General features: G+C 36.1%; 1 non-coding gene across 1 annotated transcript; it reads right to left on the bottom strand.

Moving 5' to 3' along the window:
* Positions 1 to 9,701: 9,701 nt before the first annotated feature.
* Positions 9,702 to 9,808, bottom strand: LOC131635543 (small nucleolar RNA R71). Its single transcript, XR_009293827.1, has one exon. It is a non-coding gene; the product is annotated as a small nucleolar RNA R71 (small nucleolar RNA).
* Positions 9,809 to 17,497: the final 7,689 nt, after the last annotated feature.

Below are 17,497 nucleotides of genomic sequence, written 5' to 3'. Positions count from 1 at the left end.
ACTCCAGTCCACCCCCGCAGAGATGATTTACCTCAACTGAGGATTTAATCCACTAATCGCACGGATTACAATGGTTCTCCACTTAGTCAGCAACTAAGTCTTCCAGAGTCTTCTGATCACACATTGATCACTCCAGGAACAACGGCTTAGATACCCTCTAAGACTTTCTAGAGTATTCTGATCCACACGATCACTCTAGTTACAACCTGCTTAGATAACCTCTAAGACTTCCTAGAGTATTCTGATCCACACGATCACTCTAGTTACAACCTGCTTAGATAACCTCTAAGACTTCCTAGAGTATTCTGATCCACACGATCACTCTAGTTCCTTACAACTTAATGTAATCAATTCTAAGAGTATTACAATTGCTTCTTAAAAGCTATAATCACAAACTGTGATATTTCTCTTAACGTTTAAGCTTAATCTCACTAATATATTACAACAGCAATGTAGTGAGCTTTGATGAAGATGAAGATTCTGAGCTTTGATTTGAACAGCGTTTCAGCATGTTAATATTCACAGAATTTTGTTCAGATTTGTTAACTTTGCTTCTCATCAGAACTTCATATTTATAGGCGTTGGAGAAGATGACCGTTGAGTGCATTTAATGCTTTGCGTGTTCCGTACAGCATCGCATTTAATGTTATACGCTTTTGTCAACTACCTCGAGCCTTGTTCACGCTGTGTCTACTGACGTTGCCTTTAATAGCTTCCAACGTTCCTTTTGTCAGTCAGCGTAGCCTGCCACTTGTACTTCCTTCTGATCTGATGTTTGTGAATACAACGTTTGAATATCATCAGAGTCAAACAGCTTGGTGCAAAGCATCTTCTGATCTTCTGACCTTGAAGTGCTTCTGTGCGTGATACCATCAGAACTTCAGTGCTTCTGATCTCATGTTCTTCTGATGCTTCCATAGACCCATGTTCTGATTCTGCTTCGACCATCTTCTGATGTCTTGCCAGACCATGTTCTGATGTTGCATGCTGAACCTTTTGAGACAAAGCTTCTGAGCGCTGAATTATGCATACTCTTTATATATTTCCTGAAAAGGAAATTGCATTGGATTAGAGTACCATATTATCTTAAGCAAAATTCATATTATTGTTATCATCAAAACTAAGATAATTGATCAGAACAAATCTTGTTCTAACAATCTCCCCCTTTTTGATGATGACAAAAACATATATAAATGATATGAATTTGCGATCAGAAAGAGCAGACGGCAAAAGACAAATTACACAGCTATAGCATAAGCATATGAATATGTCTCCCCCTGAGATTAACAATCTCCCCCTGAGATAAATAATCTCCCCCTGAAATAAATACTCGAAGAACTTTAATAAAAGACTTCCCTGATTATTTCGGTAGAGACGATCACATAAGCTTCTGTCTTCAGAGAATTCATAGCTTCTGACTTCTGCTTCCATTGGACAGCTTCAGAACTAGAATTTTTCTAGATCCTTAGAACACTCACAGCTTCTGATTCCTGCTTCCATCTAGGACAGCTTCAGAACTTGAATTTCTTTGATCTTCAGAACATTCACAGCTTCTGATTTCTGCTTCCATTTAGGACAGCTTCAGAACTTGTATTTCTTTGATCTTCAGAACATTCACAGCTTCTGATTTCTGCTTCCATTTAGGACAGCTTCAGAACTTGAGTTTTCTGGATCTTTAGAACATTCACAGCTTCTGATTTCTGCTTCCCTCGGATAGCTTCAGAGCTTTGAATTTCTACCAACATCACTTCATGCTAGATTTGTATCAGAACATTGTTGAATGTACCAGAGCATCATCAGAGCATCTCTACATCCTGAAATGTTACAGAACAAAAACTAAACGACAAAAGTCAGCATGAACGACAGAACATAAAATGTATATTAGAACACATGATATGTATCAGAGCCATATAGGCTAAAATAATGTATCAGAGCAAATAGAATTTTGTCAGAGCAAATAGACAAATATGGATCAAATTCTATTATCAGTGCTTCTGATTTCTTCTTCTTTCTTGCTTCTGATTTCTGAAGCTTGACATCACTCAGCTTGCTTCAGTTTCCATGAGCTTATTCTTTTTACAGAATAACACTTCTTATGGTTTTGCTTCTTGTGTTTGCTTTGAAGATTCTCTTCACTTCTTTATACCTGCAAAACACTTAAACCATATAGAACTTGCAGTTCTTGTTAGTAAATGTGTGGGAGCTTTTCCCAGAAACTGGTAGATTAATCAAATCATTTATCATTTATCTTCTCCCCCTTTTTGTCATAACATCAAAAAGAATATTTCAAAAGATTCAGATGAATAAAACGACAAATAAAATCACTGGAATGTAATTCATTTCAGAAGATACTCATACGTAAGAACTTCTCATCTTCTCATTCTGGGCATAAATCCATACTGATGTTCTTCAGAATGAACTTAAACCTATCTTCAGCCAGGGGTTTTGTAAAGATATCAGCCCATTGATGGTCTGTATCCACAAAGTTTAAAGATATAACACCATTCTGAACATAGTCCCTTATGAAATGATGTTTAATCTCAATGTGTTTTGCCTTTGAATGAAGAATAGGATTCTTAGATAAACATATAGCAGAAGTATTATCACAGAATATAGGAATGTTACTCTCATATATCTGATAATCTTCTAACTGACTTTTCATCCAGAGCATCTGTGTACTGCAACCAGCAGCAACGACATATTCTGCTTCTGTTGTTGATAGAGCAATAGTTGCTTGCTTCTTGCTATACCAGGAGATCAAATGACTTCCAAGAAATTGGCAACTTCCTGAAGTACTCTTTCTTTCAATTCTGTCTCCAGCATAGTCAGCATCGCAGAATCCTACTAAGTTGTATTCTTTAGATTTTCTGTAAACTAAGCCAACATTAGTAGTACCTTTCAGATACCTTAGAATTCTCTTAACAACAGTTAAATGAGATTCTCTAGGGTCTGATTTGAATCTAGCACACAAACAAACACTGAACAGAATGTCAGGTCTAGAAGCAGTCAAATATAGAAGAGATCCAATCATACCTCTGTATAACTTCTGATCTACCTTCTTACTTACCTCATCCTTACCTAGGATGCATGTTGGATGCATAGGAGTTTTGGCTTCTTTGCAGTCTAGAAGATTAAACTTCTTCAGAAGTTCCTTCACATACTTGGTTTGATGAACATACGTTCCTTCTGATGTTTGATTTATTTGTATTCCAAGGAAATACTTGAGTTCTCCCATCATGCTCATTTCAAACTCAGCCCGCATAGACTTAGCAAACTCCTTTCCAAGTGTAGCATTAGATGTTCCAAAAATAATATCATCTACATATATTTGACAAATTAAAATATCCCTTTTAGAGGTTTTACAAAAGAGAGTAGTGTCCACTTTTCCTCTAGTGAAACCATTATCCAGAAGGAAAGAACTTAAGCGTTCATACCAAGCTCTGGGAGCTTGTTTCAATCCATACAACGATTTCTTTAGTTTAAAAACATGATTAGGAGACATAGAGTCTTCAAAACCAGGAGGTTGATGGACATAAACTTCTTCATCTATATAACCATTTAAGAAGGCACTTTTAACATCTGATAGAGAGTGATGTTATGTTGAGTGGCAAATGAAATTAATAGACGAATAGATTCTAACCTGGCCACTGGTACAAAGGTTTCTGTATAGTCAATCCCTTCTTGTTGACTATAACCCTGAGCCACCAGTCTGGCTTTGTTCCTTATCACCTCACCTTTCTCACTGAGCTTGTTTCTGAAGACCCATTTTGTACCGATTATATTGAATCCATCTGGTCTAGGAACAAGATCCCAAACATCATTCCTTGTAAACTGATTCAGTTCTTCTTGCATAGCAATTATCCAGTCTGGATCTTCTAGAGCGTGATCAACAGAAGTTGGCTCGATCAAAGATACAAGACCTAATTGACAGTCTGCATTGTTCTTAAGGAATGCTCTTGTTCTGATTGGATCATCCTTCTTTCCAAGAATGACATCTTCTGAATGACCAGAAATGAGTCTGGATGATCTTCTGACAGATGGTTCTCCAGAAATACTTAGATTGTCCAGAGAAGCTGATATTTGATCTTCAGATTCTTTGCTTCTGAGAAGCTCTGCTTCTGATGCGTTGCTTCTTGGCTCAACAACTTCTGATATATCAATATCACAATCTGCAAAATTATCAAACTGCTTTGGTTTTTCAGAACCAAGCTTATCATCAAACCTGATATTGATTGATTCTTCCACAATCAATGTTTCAGTATTGTATACTCTGTAGCCTTTTGAGCGTTCAGAATATCCAAGAAGGAAACATTTTTGTGCTTTGGAATCAAACTTACCAAGATGATCTTTAGTGTTCAGAAAAAAGCATACACATCCAAAAGGATGGAAATATGAAATGTTGGGCTTTTTATTCTTCCACAATTCATAAGGAGTCTTATTTAGAATAGGTCTGATAGAGATTCTATTCTGAATATAGCATGCAGTGTTTATTGCTTCTGCCCAGAAATGCTTAGCCATATTGGTTTCATTGATCATGGTTCTGGCCATTTCTTGCAGAGTCCTATTCTTTCGTTCTACAACTCCATTTTGCTGTGGAGTTCTAGGACAAGAGAAATCATGGGCAATACCATTTTCTTTGAAGAATTCTTCAAAGGATCTGTTCTCAAATTCACCACCATGATCACTTCTAACCTTTATGATTTTACACTCTTTTTCAGATTGAATTTGAATGCAGAAATCAAAGAACACTGAATGAGTCTCATCCTTGTTTTTCAAGAATTTTACCCACGTCCAGCGACTATAATCATCTACGATGACTAATCCATATTTCTTCCCTCTGACAGATGCTGTTTTGACTGGGCCAAACAGATCAATGTGCAAGAGTTCTAATGGCCTTGAGGTAGAAACAACATTCTTAGACTTGAATGCAGGTTTGGAGAACTTGCCCTTCTGACATGCTTCACAAAGAGCATCTGATTTGAATTTCAGATAAGGGAGTCCTCTGACAAGATCCAGTTTGTTAATCTGAGAAATCTTTCTCAAACTAGCATGACCTAATCTTCTGTGCCAGACCCACTGCTCTTCAGAAACAGACATAAGACAAGTCACCTTCTGACTCATAAGATCTTGCAGATCTGTCTTATAAATGTTATTCTTCCTCTTGCCTGTAAATAGGATTGAGCCATCCTTCTGATTTACAGCCTTGCAGGACTTTTGATTAAAGATTATATCATAACCATTGTCACTCAATTGACTGATAGATAAGAGGTTATGTGTTAATCCTTCTACAAGAAGTACATTAGAAATGGAAGGAGAGTTACCAGACTTTATAGTTCCATAGCCAATTATCTTGCCCTTCTGATCTCCTCCAAACTTGACTTCTCCTCCAGACTTAAGCACCAGGTCTTGGAACATAGACCTTCTTCCTGTCATGTGTCGTGAGCATCCAGAGTCCAGGTACCACGACATGTTGTGCTTTGTCCTTTTTGCAGCCAAGGATATCTGCAATAGGGATAATCTTATCCTTAGGTACCCACATTTTCTTGGGTCCTTTCTTGTTAGATTTTCTCAAGTTCTGATTGAACTTGGGTTTAACATTGTAAGCAATAGGAGGAACAGCATGATAATTTTTAATGTGAGTTTCATGATATTTCCTAGGTTGTGTCACATGCTTTTTAGTGTGTGTTATGTGAAAACTTTGAGCATGTGAAGTGTGCCTAATATCATGGGAGTGGCCATACTTGAACTGATCATACAATGGCTTGTATGTGAATTTCATTTCATCAACAGGTTCAAGTTTGTATGGGGTTTCACCCTCAAAACCAATGCCAACTCTTTTGTTTCCAGACACAGCATATATCATAGAAGCTAGCTGACTTCTGCCAATACTTCTAGATAAGAACTTCCTGAAACTTAAATCATATTCTTTCAGAATATGGTTTAGACTAGGAGTGGATTTTTCTGAATCAGAAGGAGATCCAACATTATTGGATAATTTTAAAAGTTTTTCTTTTAATTCAGAATTTTCCAATTCAAGCTTCTTTGTTTCAAATTCAAATAGCTTTTTCAGCTTTTTGTATTTGAGACTAATCTGAGACTTGAATTCCAGAAGTTCAGTTAACCCGGAAACTAACTCATCTCTAGTAAGTTCAGAAAATACCTCTTCAGAATCTGATTCTGATGTAGATTCTGATCCGTCATCTTCTGTCGCCATCAGCGCACAGTTAACCTGCTCATCTTCAGAGTCTGAATCATCTTCTGACTCATCCCAGGTTGCCATAAGACCTTTCTTCTTATGAAACTTCTTCTTGGGATTTTCCTTCTGAAGTTTTGGACATTCATCCTTCTCCACGTTCAAATTTCTTTGAACTTCTGACGCCTCTGAACTTCCTTTGCTTGTTCTTCCAGAGTTGATTTAGCCTTCTGGAGATCAAGGACAATTCATCTTCTTCTTCAGATTCTGATTCTTCAGGATCTTCTTCTCTAGCCTGAAAAGCGTTAGTACATTTCTTGATATTGGATTTTAATGCAATAGACTTACCTTTCTTTTGAGGCTCATTTGCGTCCAGCTCTATTTCATGGCTTCTCAAGGCACTGATAAGCTCTTCCAGAGAAACTTCATTCAGATTCTTTGCAATCTTGAATGCAGTCACCATAGGACCCCATCTTCTGGGTAAGCTTCTGATGATTTTCTTTACGTGATCAGCCTTTGTGTATCCCTTGTCAAGAACTCTCAATCCAGCAGTAAGAGTTTGAAATCTTGAAAACATCTTTTCAATGTCTTCATCATCCTCCATCTTGAAGGCTTCATACTTCTGGATTAAAGCGAGAGCTTTAGTCTCCTTGACTTGAGCATTTCCTTCATGAGTCATTTTCAAGGACTCATATATATCATAGGCCGTTTCCCTGTTAGATATCTTCTCATACTCAGCATGAGAGATAGCATTCAGCAAGACAGTTCTGCATTTATGATGATTCCTGAAAAGCTTCTTCTGATCATCACTCATTTCTTGCCTTGTCAGCTTTACGCCACTGGCATTTACTGGATGTTTGTAACCATCCATCAGAAGATCCCATATATCACCATCTAGACCAAGAAAGTAACTTTCCAGTTTATCTTTCCAGTATTCAAAGTTTTCACCATCAAATACCGGCGGTCTTGTATAACCATTGTTACCGTTGTGTTGCTCAGCAGAGCTAGATGTAGATGTAGACTTTGCAGTTTCATCAGCCATCTTTTACTGAAGCGTTTTTCTCTTCCTGAATCTTTTCTAAACACGGTTAAGTGCTTGCACCTTAGAACCGGCGCTCTGATGCCAATTGAAGGATAGAAAAACACTTAGAGAGGGGGGGTTTGAATAAGTGTAGCTTTAAAAAACTTGACAGATAAAAATAAATTGCACAGTTATTTTTATCCTGGTTCGTTGTTATCTAAACTACTCCAGTCCACCCCCGCAGAGATGATTTACCTCAACTGAGGATTTAATCCACTAATCGCACGGATTACAATGGTTCTCCACTTAGTCAGCAACTAAGTCTTCCAGAGTCTTCTGATCACACACTGATCACTCCAGGAACAACTGCTTAGATACCCTCTAAGACTTTCTAGAGTATTCTGATCCACACGATCACTCTAGTTACAACCTGCTTAGATAACCTCTAAGACTTCCTAGAGTATTCTGATCCACACGATCACTCTAGTTACAACCTGCTTAGATAACCTCTAAGACTTCCTAGAGTATTCTGATCCACACGATCACTCTAGTGTCTTACAACTTAATGTAATCAATTCTAAGAGTATTACAATTGCTTCTTAAAAGCTATAATCACAAACTGTGATATTTCTCTTAACGTTTAAGCTTAATCTCACTAATATATTACAACAACAATGTAGTGAGCTTTGATGAAGATGAAGATTCTGAGCTTTGATTTGAACAGCGTTTCAGCAAGTTAATATTCACAGAATTTGGTTCAGATTTGTTAACTTTGCTTCTCATCAGAACTTCATATTTATAGGCGTTGGAGAAGATGACCGTTGAGTGCATTTAATGCTTTGCGTGTTCCGTACAGCATCGCATTTAATGTTATACGCTTTTGTCAACTACCTCGAGCCTTGTTCACGCTGTGTCTACTGACGTTGCCTTTAATAGCTTCCAACGTTCCTTTTGTCAATCAGCGTAGCCTGCCACTTGTACTTCCTTCTGATATGATGTTTGTGAATACAACGTTTGAATATCATCAGAGTCAAACAGCTTGGTGCAAAGCATCTTCTGATCTTGAAGTGCTTCTGTGCGTGATACCATCAGAACTTCAGTGCTTCTGATCTCATGTTCTTCTGATGCTTCCATAGACCCATGTTCTGATTCTGCTTCGACCATCTTCTGATGTCTTGCCAGACCATGTTCTGATGTTGCATGCTGAACCTTTTGAGACAAAGCTTCTGAGCGCTGAATTATGCATACTCTTTATATATTTCCTGAAAAGGAAATTGCATTGGATTAGAGTACCATATTATCTTAAGCAAAATTCATATTATTGTTATCATCAAAACTAAGATAATTGATCAGAACAAATCTTGTTCTAACAAACATTAGGTAGCAAGCTTTCCCCCTTAGCTTAGGTCTTCCTCGTGCATTCTTTAAAACACAAACCACACTCTTTGATTTTCTTTTCTTAAGAACTTGTTATTTCCGCTCCATTCCCAAGCATAAGCCTCCAAAGGTCGAGCAGCGGAGTGTGAATGTAACTCGTTCATCTAAAAAACACAAAACAAACAAAAATTAGTTAGCCGAGCTACGGTACCTCTGATTCCGCAAAACGGATACGTAGGCAGCGGGGTAGGGCCCGTGCGAGCATAATCATTTCTTTTCCCTACATTCTGCATTCATTTTAGTCCAGATTAGCGTAGATTTGTTACACACCCATAGATTTAGACACTAGCGTGGACACCATCGAGTACGATGGGCGCGAGGGGTGCTAATACCTTCCCCTCGCGTAACCGACTCCCTTACCCTTTTTCTCTGGTCGTGAGACCGTTGTTTTGTTTTGTGGTTTGCTGGCATTCCCTTCCTTTTCAGGATAAATATGTTAGTGGCGACTCTGTTAATTTTCGCGGTAGCGACAACTCCCACCCGAGGGATAAGAAGCAGACAATTATTGGGGGCATGCACTATGTGATCATGCCACCCAAATCAACCAATCCACTATATATTTTCCTTTGTGGCCTGCACCGAGGAGGAAGATACCTCAAACTCCTTTGTGACCTCGTCGGATTCGCTTCCAAGAGGTAATCAAAAGTGTTCTGCAGGAACATTAACAATGACAATGATAGAGAAAGGAACATAAAGGATTATGATGTGTTTGATCCTAATGCCATGAATACATTAATTATAATACCAATGACCACACAAGCATAGTTTGAATTCAAGCCTATGATGTTTTGAATGTTAGAAGCAATACAACAAAATTCAGGAGCGGCCAATGATGATCCATATCTGCACTTGAGGCAACTCGTTGAAGTATCTATAAACTTCAAAATACCTGGAATCATTATTGATGCTTTTAGACTCTGGATGTTTCCATAATCTCTAAGGGATAAATTCAAAAGCTGGTTGAACTCTTTAGAGCCCAATTCCATAGCCACATGGAATACCTTAGCTGAAAATTTTTTTGCTAAGCACTTTCCTCCTGTCAAGGATGTCGAGATAAGGAATGAGATTACTTTATTTAGACAAGAAGATAATGAGTATTTGTTTGAAGATTGGGAAAGATTCAAAGAGTTGTTAACTAAATGTCCTAATGATGGTATACCAATAGGAATTCAATTGGAAACGTTCTATAATGGATTGGTACCTTTTTCAAGAAACATGTTGGATGCATCCTCCGTGGGAGGTTTGCTATCCAAATCCTATGAAGAAGGTTACAAGTTGATTGAAAGCATTACAGCTAACGCCTACTAATGGCCATATATAAGAGTCATTGTTGTCTCCAATCAAAAGAAGCCAGTTGGTGTCTATGAAGTCACTGACACCACAACCTTGCTACTCAAGTGGTTTAGATTCACCAAATGATGAAGCACGTGATTATGAGTCCTGACATGCCAGCAACCAAACCTGTCATGGTTGTAATTGACGCATCAGAAGTTGCATGTGTCTAATTTGGGAGATCTCGTTTATTTGATATTTCTCACCCAGACTAGTTTTTGTGAACTATATTGGCAACAACAAGTATAAAACCCTCTACAACAACACTTACAATCATGTGTGGCATAATCATTCAAACTTCTCATGAAGTAACTGAGAAGTGTTTGATTTATGGAAAAATATCACATTATAACATAGCATTTATCTTACTTAAATGACAAGTTTCTTACATAAAAACCCCAATTATTGAATACAATTGGTTTGTACAAGTTTACTTTGGATTTGGCTTGCTTTTGTGCAAGATATGGTCCCTAAAGCAAAAACCAACAATCAGACACTTCGCTAAGCGGGCATTAGTGAACTCTAGCGAAGGCAAGACAAAAAGATACAAAATCCAAAAGATAGACACTTCGCTAAGCGAAGTTACGGCGAAAGCCTGATTCGCTAAGCGAATGATATGCCGCTTAGCGAACCAAGTCAGAAGTAAAATCATCTGATTTCATCATCAGTGAGCAACAATTAAGATAGTTCGCTTAGCGAACTTTGGCGGTTTCTAAAAGATATTTGAAAGACTCAAGTCTGACGAATGGTGTTTCGCTAAGCGAACTTCACTTCTCTTAAAGAACTTTGGTTAGATGTATAAATTAAAATTTTCTGCTCAAATAAATACTTAAGAACACAAACCTTAAACCCAAATAATCTTCAGCTTTTGCAATCCATCGTAGAGAACTATTCAAGACAAATACTCTTACAAACGTTAAACTTTTCAAGATGTTGGATCTTCAAATCCTTGATAAATTTGAGGGGGGAGGGTTAGATAAATAAATCATTTTCTCTTAAAGAATATTGCAAATCTTAAAGTATATGATAGTTTCAAGGGCTTTATGATGTTTCAGAATGCTTTTATGATGGAAGTTATTTTTGTTTCACGCGGATCACTAATAGTAATATCTTGAGCGTTGAGAGTCATGAAATGGACGACAAGAATTTGATTAAGGACGGGTTAGAACATTTATTTACAAATAAAAAATACAATTAAAAAAAAGGTTCCAATGTTTCCTCGGTTTTTTGTAAAACCGACGGGTTTGAACATTTATTTACAAATAGAAAATAGAATTAAAAGAAAGGTTAAAACACCAACGTGGCACACATGGATTGGAATCATATCACTAGAATAACAATGATCACCTATATTCAAGTCGTAACGTCTCTTTTGGATTATCAAGGAGGCTTTTGAGCTATTTAAACGTCTCGTTGTGTCTTCAAACATTGTTTTAAAGTCTTTTCCTATTTTCAACGTCTCATTACCAACTTTCTGTTTCTCGTTTCCTTGTTTCAAATTTCTATTCTTTCAAAAATGAATGCAAATTTGTTGTTCATTATCAATGAAAAATATGTATATTTCGATTATTTTGAACTAAGGAAGATTGTTAACAAACAGAGGTTAAATGGTTACTTTCACATTCTTCATGGCCCCGTATACACTAATCTCGTTAAAGAGTTCTAGATGAAGGCCTCCATTATGCCAGCTGGTCATGATGAAGTCATCCAGTCATATATCAATGGCTCTCATGTTTTCATTACTCCATCATTGATTGTTATGACAATCAACTATCAAAAGGCATGTAGTTGTGTTGAATATTATGAACATAATGTCTACTCAACCCAACTTCACCGACTTAATACAAAAAAAATTCTCTCTAGTCATGTTTCTCTACTCCTTATTGTAAAATTTTGGTTTCAACTTCTAGTGGCAAATCTCCGCCCAAGAGAGAAAGACTTGGAAACGCTTAATTGGTATGATAAGCATTTCTTGTTATTCCTAACCTACAACATGAGAGGTAATCTTCCTCTGACCATTTTCAACTTCTTTAAGGAAATGATAAATATTTCTCAAGAGGAAACGACCTTCCTCATACCTTACAGAAGAGTTCTTTCTGAATTTTTTCATAAGTTAAGTATAATTAGGGGTAATGTTGAAGTTGAGTGGACTGAGAAGTTTGAATTTGTTGAGTAGTTTTCTTTATTGTGTTGTTTTTTATTATTATTATCAATGAAATATTTCTTTTTTCTATTATTGCCTATTCTTGTTTATTGATAATAATGTTTTAAATGCGGAAACGAGGATTCGAAACAAGGTTCTTATAGATATATTACATCAGTTCTTAAGAAAACCAAGATAACATGTTTATTAATTTTTTTTATGGTTAAATAAAGGTGTTAACTTATAGTTTTGTTACCTTGGTTTTATATAACACCGACATACATGTTGTTTATCTTATTAAAAAAATAAAACATTGCGCTCCCTGGACATATCATCTCGGTGTTTAGCATGTTGGAGATGAAAGGTTCATCATAAAAAGTGTTATTCGTTGTAATGGTCCCAGTTTAACTGTCAATTGATGTGCCATATATTATCATAACACCCAGATTCAGTGTTTTAAAAACCGGACCGAACCGGCCGGTCGGACCGAGAACCGGAGGGGTCATCGATCTGATCTGACTACTGGACCAGATATGCCATTGAACCGGTGAGAACCGGCCAAAACCGGTCAAAATCAGAAAAAATCGGTGAACTGGCAGTTTTAGAAAACCAGTGGTTCAAACTCATACTTTTTTCCGCACAAAACGACGCTGTTTTCATAATTTTTTTATAAAAAATATAATTAAACTTTATTCATACCTTGTTTAAAACAACTATTCCCCTGTTTGCAATTAGACTTGGTTTAAAATTTATTTAAATTTATATTTTGTATTATTTTGTTGTGAGTGATGATTATAGTTAGAATTTAAATGTAAAAAATAAACATGTGAAATTATGATATTTTAAAATTGTAAAATTTTGTAGGTGTTGTGATATTTTTTAGACTAAGTCATTCGGTTCGACCGATTTAATAAATATATAGTATTGTAATATAAACTGATTTATTCAACCGAGTTATCCGGTTTAATCCAATTTAGTCATGTGGTTCGACCAGTGACTCAGTGGTTCAACCAATGAACCAGTGATCCAGTACCCTCACCGATTTAATGACCGGTCTGGTTTTTAAAACACTGCCCAGATTTGTGCAAGAAATGCCACCACCGCTTTTTCCACAAAGAACAAGGAATGCTAAAGAAGACCAACAATTTGGAAATTTCATGAAGATTATAAATCATCTTCACATCAATATACCATTGATTGAGGCGATCCAAAAAAATGTTAAATTATTCCAAATTCATGAAGGATGCTCTTACTAAAAGGAAATGAGTGGAAGAATTTGCTATGGTGGCCTTAACACAATAATGCAGCCAACTTGTTCAAGGGGAATTCCCTCCGAAGTTAAAATATCCTGGATTCTTTATTATACCATGCAACATAGGAGATTCCTTTTGTCATATAACACTATGTGATCTTGGAGCAAGTATGAACCCCGTGCCTTTATCTTTCTTTAAGAAGTTAGGCGTTGGAGTTGTTATACCAACCACAATCACTCTCCAACTAATAGATTGAAGTATTTTCTACCCCCAATAAAATATTGAATGTGTATTGGTAAGGATTGATAAGCTTGTATTCCTAATCTATTTTATCATTATGGATTTTAGTATTGATGAAGAAACTCTCATTTTGTTAGGAAGACCATTTCTTGCTACAGGAAGGACGCTAATAGATATGAAAAGAGAAAAGTTGACAATGAGAGTCAACAGCCAGCAAGTGGTGTTCAATGATCACATGAAACTGCAACATGCAAACTGGGAATGACTGCAAAGTGGGAAAGAAATGAAAGAGTGGAATTTGTAGGAAACTGCTGCAAAATGCAGACACTTTGTTGGAATATAGTTTTTATGAAGACAAATTATTCTCAAAGAAAGGAAAAGTGTTCAAGACTTAAGTACCCTCTAAGTCAAGGATCAAGTATGCACAAGTTATGAAAATCAAAAGGATTAGATCATAAGTTAAGGTATAATGGAAATTCATACTTATATAAACTTTAAGTGCTCAAATTATACACTTAAAAAAATTAAATTTTTTATTTGAACAACATGTCACAATTGTTTTCCTACTCATGCTATGCTTCATAGATGAGGTATGCCGGTTGAATATATTCTCCATTCTTTGCGGGATTATAACCTCTCAGTCCAGCTTTGACATTATCTTAGTGTGCATGATTTTAAGTTCTTCACTGAGTCGAATGTTTATACTTAGAACCGACAAGGTTTCTCTCAGGAAGATATTTCTTTGTTTATTTCGGCAGTTTGGTGGTTGTGGAGGGCACACAACACTATAGTCATTGCTAACGAATATTTCTTCATTTCTACTTTGCAATTGAGGACTGATCGAAAAAATAACAAGTGTGCTATTTTCACCAATGTAGTTATAATGGATTTTACCCCAAGTATCGATCTCGAGGATTGCGTAGAAAATATAAGTTATTACAATGAGTCAATTAAACAAAAGAGCATATGGGTGCTTTTGCTTATCAATGAAATAAGTTGAAATAATATAAATAAGCTGAAATTAAAATTTAACTTTTTATAAGATGAGAATAATGCCAAGGTAAGGTGTGTGATTTGCTTTATAACTCCTCTGGATTAAGATCTCTTTAACAAGTTCATGGAATACAATTATTTATTCTTAAGGATGTTTTCCTAAGTCCTAGTGAAAACCTTTTGGTTTATAATCCTATTACCTAAGTCCTTAGAGACATAGGAGAAAACCAAAGCTGAGATTATTCAAGAATTTCTAAATAACCTTACGGTATCCCTAGTTCTAGGTAATAACTATAAGGTTCAATTGTATACAAACCTTAACAATCGTAGTCCTACAAATTGTTAACCACAAAACAATCCTTATTGATCCGATAAAGACAGCATTAAAAAGATTATACAATCGAATTGAATAATACGAATATTTGATTAAAGAAATACGGAATCCAGAGTCATTACAAATCAAATCAGGGACACCCCCTATCATTAGGGGGTTTAGCCTCTCATAATATTCAATAAATAAAAAAGTAAAGAATTTAGACATTACAAAGATAATTGGGAACTTTGATCTTCAATGGTGTCCACCGTTGAATCTCTCCGTCTCCGAAACCCTTGATGAAGCTATCTTCTTCTCTTTCTGGAATTCTATCACACGATGCAAAAAGTGCCTTCTCCTTGTCTCTCAAATCACTTTTAATCTCTATAGGTTTCCAGGTCCAAGACAGAATACCCAAATTGCCCCTGGTGCTTTAAAAATTTCAAAACAATAAAAATCAGAATTTCTGTCCGCACCAGCTGACACAACCGTGTCACTTGACACGGGCAGACCGTGTCAGCTTCTGCCACTTGGGGAAGGTTGCTTCAGGAGGTCTGACACGGGCTGCCCGTGTCAGCCTCTGCCTATCCACTCTATTTTTGCTTTTCTTCCCCTTTTCGTGTACCACTTGGACTTGAGATCTTTCTTCAATCCAAAGCCAACCTAAAACGATCACCAAACGAGATCAAAAGCACCTAATAGACAAAGATAAATGGTACAAAAATAAAATGCATACAAATGAACTAGAATTAGATGAATCAAAGAAAAACACTTAAAAACAACCACAAAGTGTTACCAAGTATGACGATCTTATGTCGAATTCATGACGAAATTAAGTATAAATGGTGACCGTCCAAGGACCCACAAGTATGTGTCTTTATTTAGTATTTGTAAACAAGTTGGTGTTAGCAATGTCAAATTTGCTCGCTAGGCTTCTTGGCATTTTAGTATAGTAGATTGTATCATCCTCAATACTGATGGTGGTAGCTTGGGTAACCCCGACCCTTCTAGTTTTGGGGGTCTCCTTCGTGGATTAGATGACTCTTGGATCAAAGGATTTGTAGGTTATATTGGAACTATAAATAACTTACATGTTGAGCTCATGGCTCTTCTGCATGGTATTCAGCTCGCTTGGGAGGATGGCCACCGTAACATAGTTTGTTATTTAGACTTTCTCCATGCTATTTAGCGTGTAACTTCTCCTCTAAACTAGTGGCATGTCTGCGTGTCTATTATAGCTACTATTTAGGATTTGATGAAGCGACCCTGGAAGTTTTCTTAGGTTCACACTCTTCGGGAAGGAAACATGTCTGCTGATATTTTGAAAAAGATGGGATCATCATTTCGTGTCACCTTGGTCCTTTAAATTTTAAATAGAGGCATATGAATCATTTTCGTCTACTCCATTAGTTTAAAGTCTGTTAAAAAACTATGTAGCGGTGACGGGTGGATTTAACCAACTCTTATAATGAAGTTAGTGTTGAAAAAACTAACGCTAAAAATTATTTCTGAAATTTTAAATTTTGTTCTTAACCATCTTCCTCAAATTCACCAAATTTCCCGAATACAAAATCCACAACAAATCTAAAAAAAATATTAAATAATTTTTTAAAAAAATTATCTATAAAAATCTGTGATTTCAAATAATATATATTTATGTTAGATGATAAGATATAAAAAATGAGTTTAAAATTTTTAATAATATAAAATTATTTTATTAAATTATTTTTGAAAATGAAAAAATATATATAATTTGGGAAATGCTAACGAGTGCCCCAGGGGCACTCTTTAAGGCCTTAAAATAGCAAGTTTTTCTTGAAAATATGTGTATTAATTGTCTCGGAAATTGAAATTGTTAACTTTTTTATAGAATATATTCTTTAATTAGAATGCTTAAAGAGTGCCCCTGGGGCACTCGTTAGCCTGACCCATATAATTTTTTGAAGTTAAAACAAATAGGGTCTTCGTAGATGATCAAATATCTTTTTATTCAATTTGTGTAATTAAATTAAATTTTGTTTATAGTGGTTGGAACTTGGAAGTGTTCAACTTTAGTCAGCTGAACTCCTAACCAAAACATGCCAAAATTCATGAATTGATTAGTCGAATTAAAGTGTAATACAGTTGTCATATTCAACACGACCAGACAACAATCAGTGAACAATGTTTAGCCAAGTCCTTTCAGACGTATTCAACATACTAATAGTCTAATAGTATGTCTACAGTAGACACGGTTACAACGACTGATTAAAACTCAAAGAGACCCCCTTGTTGCAACCAAGACACGAACTAGTCACTGCTAGCGGTATGGGCATAAATTTTGCTCCACCAAACCTATCAAAAACCAAAAGAATAAAGCTAAAAGCCAAAGCAACATGGAAAACAAAACAGCCTTTATCTTTTAGCAACCACTATGTCCATAATTACACAAGTAGGCGTTAAAATAAACATAGACAGAGAGGATGGACAAAATCATGAAACGCATGCTTTATGGAGTGTCAATGTATCATCATCATTTACCCACCAACCCAACAAACAAACAAACGCCAACAATAATCATTAACTTGTTGCA

The sequence above is a fragment of the Vicia villosa genome, unplaced genomic scaffold (assembly GCF_029867415.1).
Source record: "Vicia villosa cultivar HV-30 ecotype Madison, WI unplaced genomic scaffold, Vvil1.0 ctg.001503F_1_1, whole genome shotgun sequence".
Taxonomy (NCBI): domain Eukaryota; kingdom Viridiplantae; phylum Streptophyta; class Magnoliopsida; order Fabales; family Fabaceae; genus Vicia; species Vicia villosa.
The sequence above is the reverse complement of the archived record's forward strand: the minus strand, read 5'-3'. Positions and strand labels throughout refer to the sequence as shown.